We start from the raw sequence: 6,690 nt of genomic DNA on the forward strand, positions 1-6,690 counted from the left end.
TTCTCCCAGGACGTAACGCAGGATCAAGCCGTTCTTTATGATTAGTCGTGAAGACGTTCACGATGATTCTCTCATCCCCAAAACTTGACCATAACCCGTCAATGAGATTCAGAATCCCAGATAACGTCACCTTCCCTCTATATTTTCATCTTCTCGAGACTCATCTTCTTCCCTGTCTCTAACCTCAGCATTGCAGTTAATACCCTCAATCACCAAAATCGAACGATTCATGGTAGAAAACAAAACCCTCTTCAACTCACGATTGTCATAAATACTAGTGAGCTCAAGATCAAACATGTTGATGTGTCTTAAATCTCAGTGTGCATACGTACACTTTATAGGATTAAGAAAATTTACTATTCTAGATAATATATTTTTCAAAGGATAAGGAAATCAGATTATGAAGCTGCTATAAATATGGGTCTAAGAGATTGTAAAGTGATTTTATTCACATAATAGTAAATATACAACAAAACACATCGAATATTTGCCGCAATCATTTTTGTTTTTTTCAAGTTTGATTCGCGTTTGTTCACAACAAAACACATCGAATTTGAGGTGATTAGCCAAGTTTGATTAGCGTTTGTTCACAACAAAACACATCGAATTTGAGGTCATTAATAGCCATGGCTTCAATCAAGCTAGATTTACCAGTGCCTGGTGGCTCATACAACAAGTAGCCACGTTTCCATGCTTTACCAACTCTCAAAACTCTTTACTCTTGAGAAACCTCTCAAAGTCATCGTTTATCTTCTTCTTCGCTCGGATCCATCGCCAAAGTGTCGAACATGGAAGGATGTTCGAGATTTATACACCCCCAGCTCACACCAGCGCCACCAGCGCATCCGTTGCTCTTCTCCACACCTTGGCTATAATCACCACTCTCAGACTCTTCTTGCTCTCTTCTGATATCGCAACGACGTGGCGCAGATAAGGTCCCATGACTTTCTCTCTGAGCTTCTTCTCGAACGTGAGCTCGAAGTATCGTTTGACTTTATCCCCTTTCGCTCGTTCTCCGTCTGAACATCTCACCTCGGCGTTCTCGAACGAACCCAGGATCTCTTCTCCTTTATCGTCAAGTGCTACTGCTTCGGTGTTTTGCCCGCTTCCATCTCTGGACTGGTCTTTTTTTTTGGTAAAAAAAATATCACCACCAAAGCTACCAAATGAATTATATATAAAATAAATCTCTGGACCGATCAAAATACGAGAAAACAGCTTGTTTCCTACAGACGATTTCATCAGAAATCCGTCGGAACAAGCTATTTCCGATGAATTTCGGGTGACAAAAAGTCATCGGTTCTATCTTGCCGGGGAAAAAAAACTCGTCGGAATTTCATTAGATTTTCTGACGAATTTCTGACGAAATGCATAGTAATATTTGAAAACACACAAATTAAAGATTGTAAGATGGATCACCGTAAAGTATTTGCTTAAGTGTAAAATTGTTAATGAGCAAGGTTATGTATCCGTCGATGCATTCATCTCAAGAATATATATATAGCTTTAAATAATTGAGGTATTATTAACCCACATCATATTTAACACTTAATATATGTCATGGTGATCTTGTAGGTATCCGGTTTAACATTTATTTTGAATATTTTTTTATCTAAAACTCAGTTTGTCGGAAATTCGTCGGATATTTACTAGGAATAATTTCGTCGGAAATTTTCGACAAATTTGCTATATTTTATTTGCATTTCGTCGGATATTCGTCAGAAATTTCTGACGAATATCATACGAAATATAAACTCCAAATCTATACCTTAAATCATTTAATCTTCCTCGGGGATCATCGGTATTTTGTTGATTATTTCCGACAATAATCGACAAAAGAAAGTTCGTCGGAAATTCCTAGGATATTTCCGACAAAATACCGATGAATGGTAAAATTTCATATTCCTCGTAAATTCGTCAGAATTTCCTCAGAAATTTCCGACGAATATTTCTTCCGTCATAAATGACTATGTTTTCTTGTAGTGAGAGAGAGATGTCGTGGAAGAGCCATGTGACTTTCTTAAAAAGGTGTCAAAGTGATGATAAAGTATTTGTTTGTGGTCTTAGAGCTTGATCCCTCCTCCGTCGAGCCAGTCCAGACCGTGAAGATCCCTTTCTTGTCCTTTTATAGGACAATCTCTTCATGTTCTTAGTTGTTTCACATGCTCCTTACTTTTAGGATTGACTCTTTCATCGTTATTCATCTTACGTGATATGTGGAGGATAATCCTCAAGGTATTTGACTTGATCAAGATATTAATTAGATTTGTGCGGGCTTTACGGGCCTACTTTATTCAACGAGATAGATCTCACGGGCCTGTTTGAGCCTAACTAGAGTTGGAGCTAACCGGTTTTCTAATTCTTCTAGCGGGATGAATTTAGTGTGAAATCCAGTACCAACAATTGTCCCTTAGTTCTTCAAGTGAGGTGTGGAGAACGGGGAAGCCTTTTAACAACTGAAACAACATGAATCTAAATCAACTTTCCTTTAAAGAGTTCGCAAAGTCGTCGTTTTCCATTTGGTAGCGAGATCGAAACATGAGTTCGGTCTAAGCATTTGATCTTGGCTTGTTTGTCGTGATCGAAAAATGAGTTCGATCTAAGCCACTAGATGCATCAAGTCGTTTGAGGGTGATCAATTCGTTTATGTACATAGGTCCGGACAAGGTATCGATATAACCTGTTGAAAATGTCACGGGAGAGATGCTAGCTGGATGGACCTTGTTGTTGTACATGTAGTGGGCCGAGCTTGTCAATGGGGTTTGCTGATTTGAGAAGTATGAAGATTTCCCTTGATCTCTCTTGGTAGATCGGACTTCCATGATGAATATGTTTATTGAGTTGTTTTTTTAATTTATGAGCTTTTGATGTGAATCTGGTCGTTAATTTCGCGTCGATTCGGGTTTATGTCTATTTTTTTGTGTTTGTGTAAAGGTGTTGGAAATATATATCCCAATGAATCATCAAGTCAATGCAAAATGATTGGCTTCATGTCGATTGTCGAACTTTTACTTTGGTTTGGTTATAGGAGCAATTTATATCGCTCCTCCAAGTGTGTTACGAGATAGAATCTGAACAGGAATCTAATTAGCGGGCCATTGTTGGCCTAGGAACGCAGTTTATCGACGTTGTTTTTGATACGGTCGATGAGAGCTTGGGTCGTTTTGAGACCGTGTGGTAAAACTAGCTAAGCGTTCGAGCTTGTTTAAAGTTGAAAATAGGGTTCAATGAGATTTCGAGCCACTTGAGACTAAACAGTGAATCTCAATAGTTGTTTGAGCTACTGATAGTGCAAGAAGAGTGTATAAAACATTTTGTGTTGTATAAGTTTATTTATGAAATTATGAATCAATATGAATTTGATAACCTAAAGGTTGCAATAGTAATGCAAGAACATATATTATCTGATGCAATATATTGATATGCACAAATATATTATAAATAATTGTTTACTGACATGAATGTGTTCCAGTTTTAGTGACTGCTAGCTGGCAGACAAGAAATGGTGTTCGATGTTTGATCATGTGTTCTTTGTGTAGCTGATGATAGGTCAAGGTATTCAGGTTGTGAATTATTTCTCAGACTTGGGCAGCACCACCAGACTTGATTTGCGCACAACTCGTAACGCCATCGTGAATCATATCGCGCTTACTGCCTCTTGTGTTTTTGCTTTTATTTGAAAATATCGTTAGACAACATGCGATCTTAAAATATTTCTGCATGGTTTGTCTTAGATTTGTCGTTTTCTTTCACATGAAATGATTTCGAGGTCGGGACCCATGATTAGATTTAGTGATGTTCTTGGTTTTAGTTGTTCGTGATTTCCCACGATTAGATTTACATAAAACATATTCGCTTTTTCTAGGGAAGGGGATATACTGGCCCCTCGAGTAGGTTGAGATTGTTTGAGGTCGAGCTACTTTTTGCAGTGGCTGGCTCTTTTCATAATGAAATGGATGGATTGTCACTTAAGGTTTATGTCTATTTTTTTGTGTTTGTGTAAAGGTGTTGGAAATATATATCCCAATGAATCATCAAGTCAATGCAAAATGATTGGCTACATGTCGATCGAACTTTTACTTTGGTTTGGTTAGAGGAGCAATTTATATCGCTCCTCCAAGTGTGTGGCGAGATAGAATCTGAACAGAAATCTAATTAGCAGGCCATTGGTGGCCTAGGAACGCAGTTTATCGACGTTGTTTTTGATACGGTCGATGAGAGCTTGGGTCTTTTTGAGACCGTGTGGTAAAACTAGCTAAGTGTTCGAGCTTGTTTAAAGTTGAAAATAGAGTTCGATGAGATTTCGAGCCACTTGAGACTAAAAAGTGAATCTCAATAGTAGTTTGAGCTACTGATAGTGCAAGAAGAGTGTATAAAACATTTTGTGTTGTATAAGTTTATTTATGAAATTATGAATCAATATGAATTTGATAACCTAAAGGTTGCAATAGTAATGCAAGAACATATATTATCTGATGCAATATATTGATATGCACAAATATATTATAAATAATTGTTTACTGACATGAATGTGTTCCAGTTTTAGTGACTGCTAGCTGGCAGACAAGAAATGGTGTTCGATGTTTGATCATGTGTTCTTTGTGTAGCTGATGATAGGTCAAGGTATTCAGGTTGTGAATTATTTCTCCGACTTGGGCAGCACCACCAGACTTGATTTGCGCACAACTCGTAACGCCATCGTGAATCATATCGCGCTTACTACCTCTTGTGTTTTTGTTTTTATTTGAAAATATCGTTAGACAACATGCGATCTTAAAATATTTCTGCATGGTTTGTCTTAGATTTGTCGTTTTCCTTCACATGAAATGATTTCGAGGTCGGGACCCATGATTAGATTTAGTGATGTTCTTGGTTTTAGTGGTTCGTGATTTCCCACGATTTGATTTACATAAAATATATTCGCTTTTCTAGGGAAGGGGATATACTGGCCCCTCGAGTAGGTTGAGATAGTTTGAGGTCCGGCTACTTTTTGCAGTGGCTGGCTCTTTTCATAATGAAATGGATGGATTGTCGCTTAAGGAGTGTGGAAAACAAGGCTTGAGCTTTCTGTGGAGAGAGAGAGAGAGAGAGAGAGAGAGAGCGATCTGACAACTATGGGTTTTGGGTCTTGACGCCTAGATCTCTAGAAATCTTTACAGAGCTTCGTGTGAGTTTTTACAACTTAGAAAAAGGAGGTACCTTCTATTTATATGAAAAATGAAAGGAACCGTAGGTTTACCTAATGGAACGTATTACTACAAAAAAACACATGGCTAACGACTGCCATATTTGTCATTATCTTGTAGTATTGTTTGTCGTTAACAGTGTGTTAACGACGAATAATAAATCGTCGTAAACCGTTGGAGTAACAGATATTTCACCTTATTTCGTCGCATTTTTTTCATAAATAAGTAGTATACTAATTTATCATAAACTATACATACATTTACAAGTTAAGCTTTCATCATAAAAGGATCACTACAAAAAAACACATGACTAACGACTGCCATATTTGTCATTATCTTGTCGTATTGTTTGTCGTTAACTGTGTGTTAACGACGAATAATAAATCGTCGTAAACCGTTGGAGTAACAGATATTTCACCTTTATTTCGTCGTGATTGTTACGACGAACCAATTTTGTCATAAATAAGTAGTATACTAATTTATCATAAACTATACATACATTTACAAGTTAAGCTTTCATCGTAAAAGGATCGTAGAGGTTTGTTGTAAACTGGTCATTAACTATCATAATAGTTAGGTTGTTTTGCCAATATAAAATTTACGACGATTTTCTAACAATTGTGGTTGTTATTTCGTCGTTAAAGGTAATGGTAAAATAACAATATATCTCTCATTAATTAGTTGTATATTTTACGATGAAATAACAAATGGCATTAGTAAATTCTTACTCCTATTTATATGAAAAATGAAAGGAACCGTAGGTTTACCTGATGGAACGTATCACTACAAAAAAAACACATGGCTAACGACTGCCATATTTGTCGTTATCTTGTAGTAGTGTTTGTCGTTAACTGTGTGTTAACGACGAATAATAAATCATCGTAAACCGTTGGAGTAACAGATATTTCACCTTTATTTTTCGTGATAGTTACGACAAACGAACCAATTTTTTCATAAATAAGTAGTATACTAATTTATCATAAACTATACATACATTTACAAGTTAAGCTTTCATCGTAAAAGGATCGCTACAAAAACCAGATGGCTAACGACTGCTAAATTTGTCGTTATTTTGTAGTATTGTTTATCGTTAAATGTGTGTCAACGACGAATAATAAATCGCCGTAAGCCGTTAGAGTAACATATATTTCACCTTTATCTCGTCGTGATAGTTACGATGAACCAATTCTGTCATAAATAAGTAGTATACTAATTTATCATAAACTATACATACATTTACAAGTTAAGCTTTCATCGTAAAAGGATCGTAGAGGTTTTTTGTAAACTGGTCATTCATTATCATAATAGTTTGGTTGTTTTGCCAATATAAAATTTACGACGATTTTCTAACAATTGTGGTTATTATTTCGTCGTTAAAGGTAATGGTAAAATAACAATGTATCTCTCGTTAATCCCCTAGACTATATTTACGAAGTGATTTTGCCACATGTCTTCTCTACAATCAATTTCACAAAACAAATATGACATGGCTACTGAAATTGAT

The 6,690-nt window shown here is 36.3% G+C and overlaps 1 pseudogene; it reads right to left on the reverse strand.

The window, feature by feature from the left end:
- Positions 1-382: 382 nt before the first annotated feature.
- Positions 383-1,297, reverse strand: LOC106344849 (annotated as a pseudogene).
- Positions 1,298-6,690: the final 5,393 nt, after the last annotated feature.

This window comes from Brassica oleracea, chromosome C5 (assembly GCF_000695525.1).
Source record: "Brassica oleracea var. oleracea cultivar TO1000 chromosome C5, BOL, whole genome shotgun sequence".
Taxonomy (NCBI): domain Eukaryota; kingdom Viridiplantae; phylum Streptophyta; class Magnoliopsida; order Brassicales; family Brassicaceae; genus Brassica; species Brassica oleracea.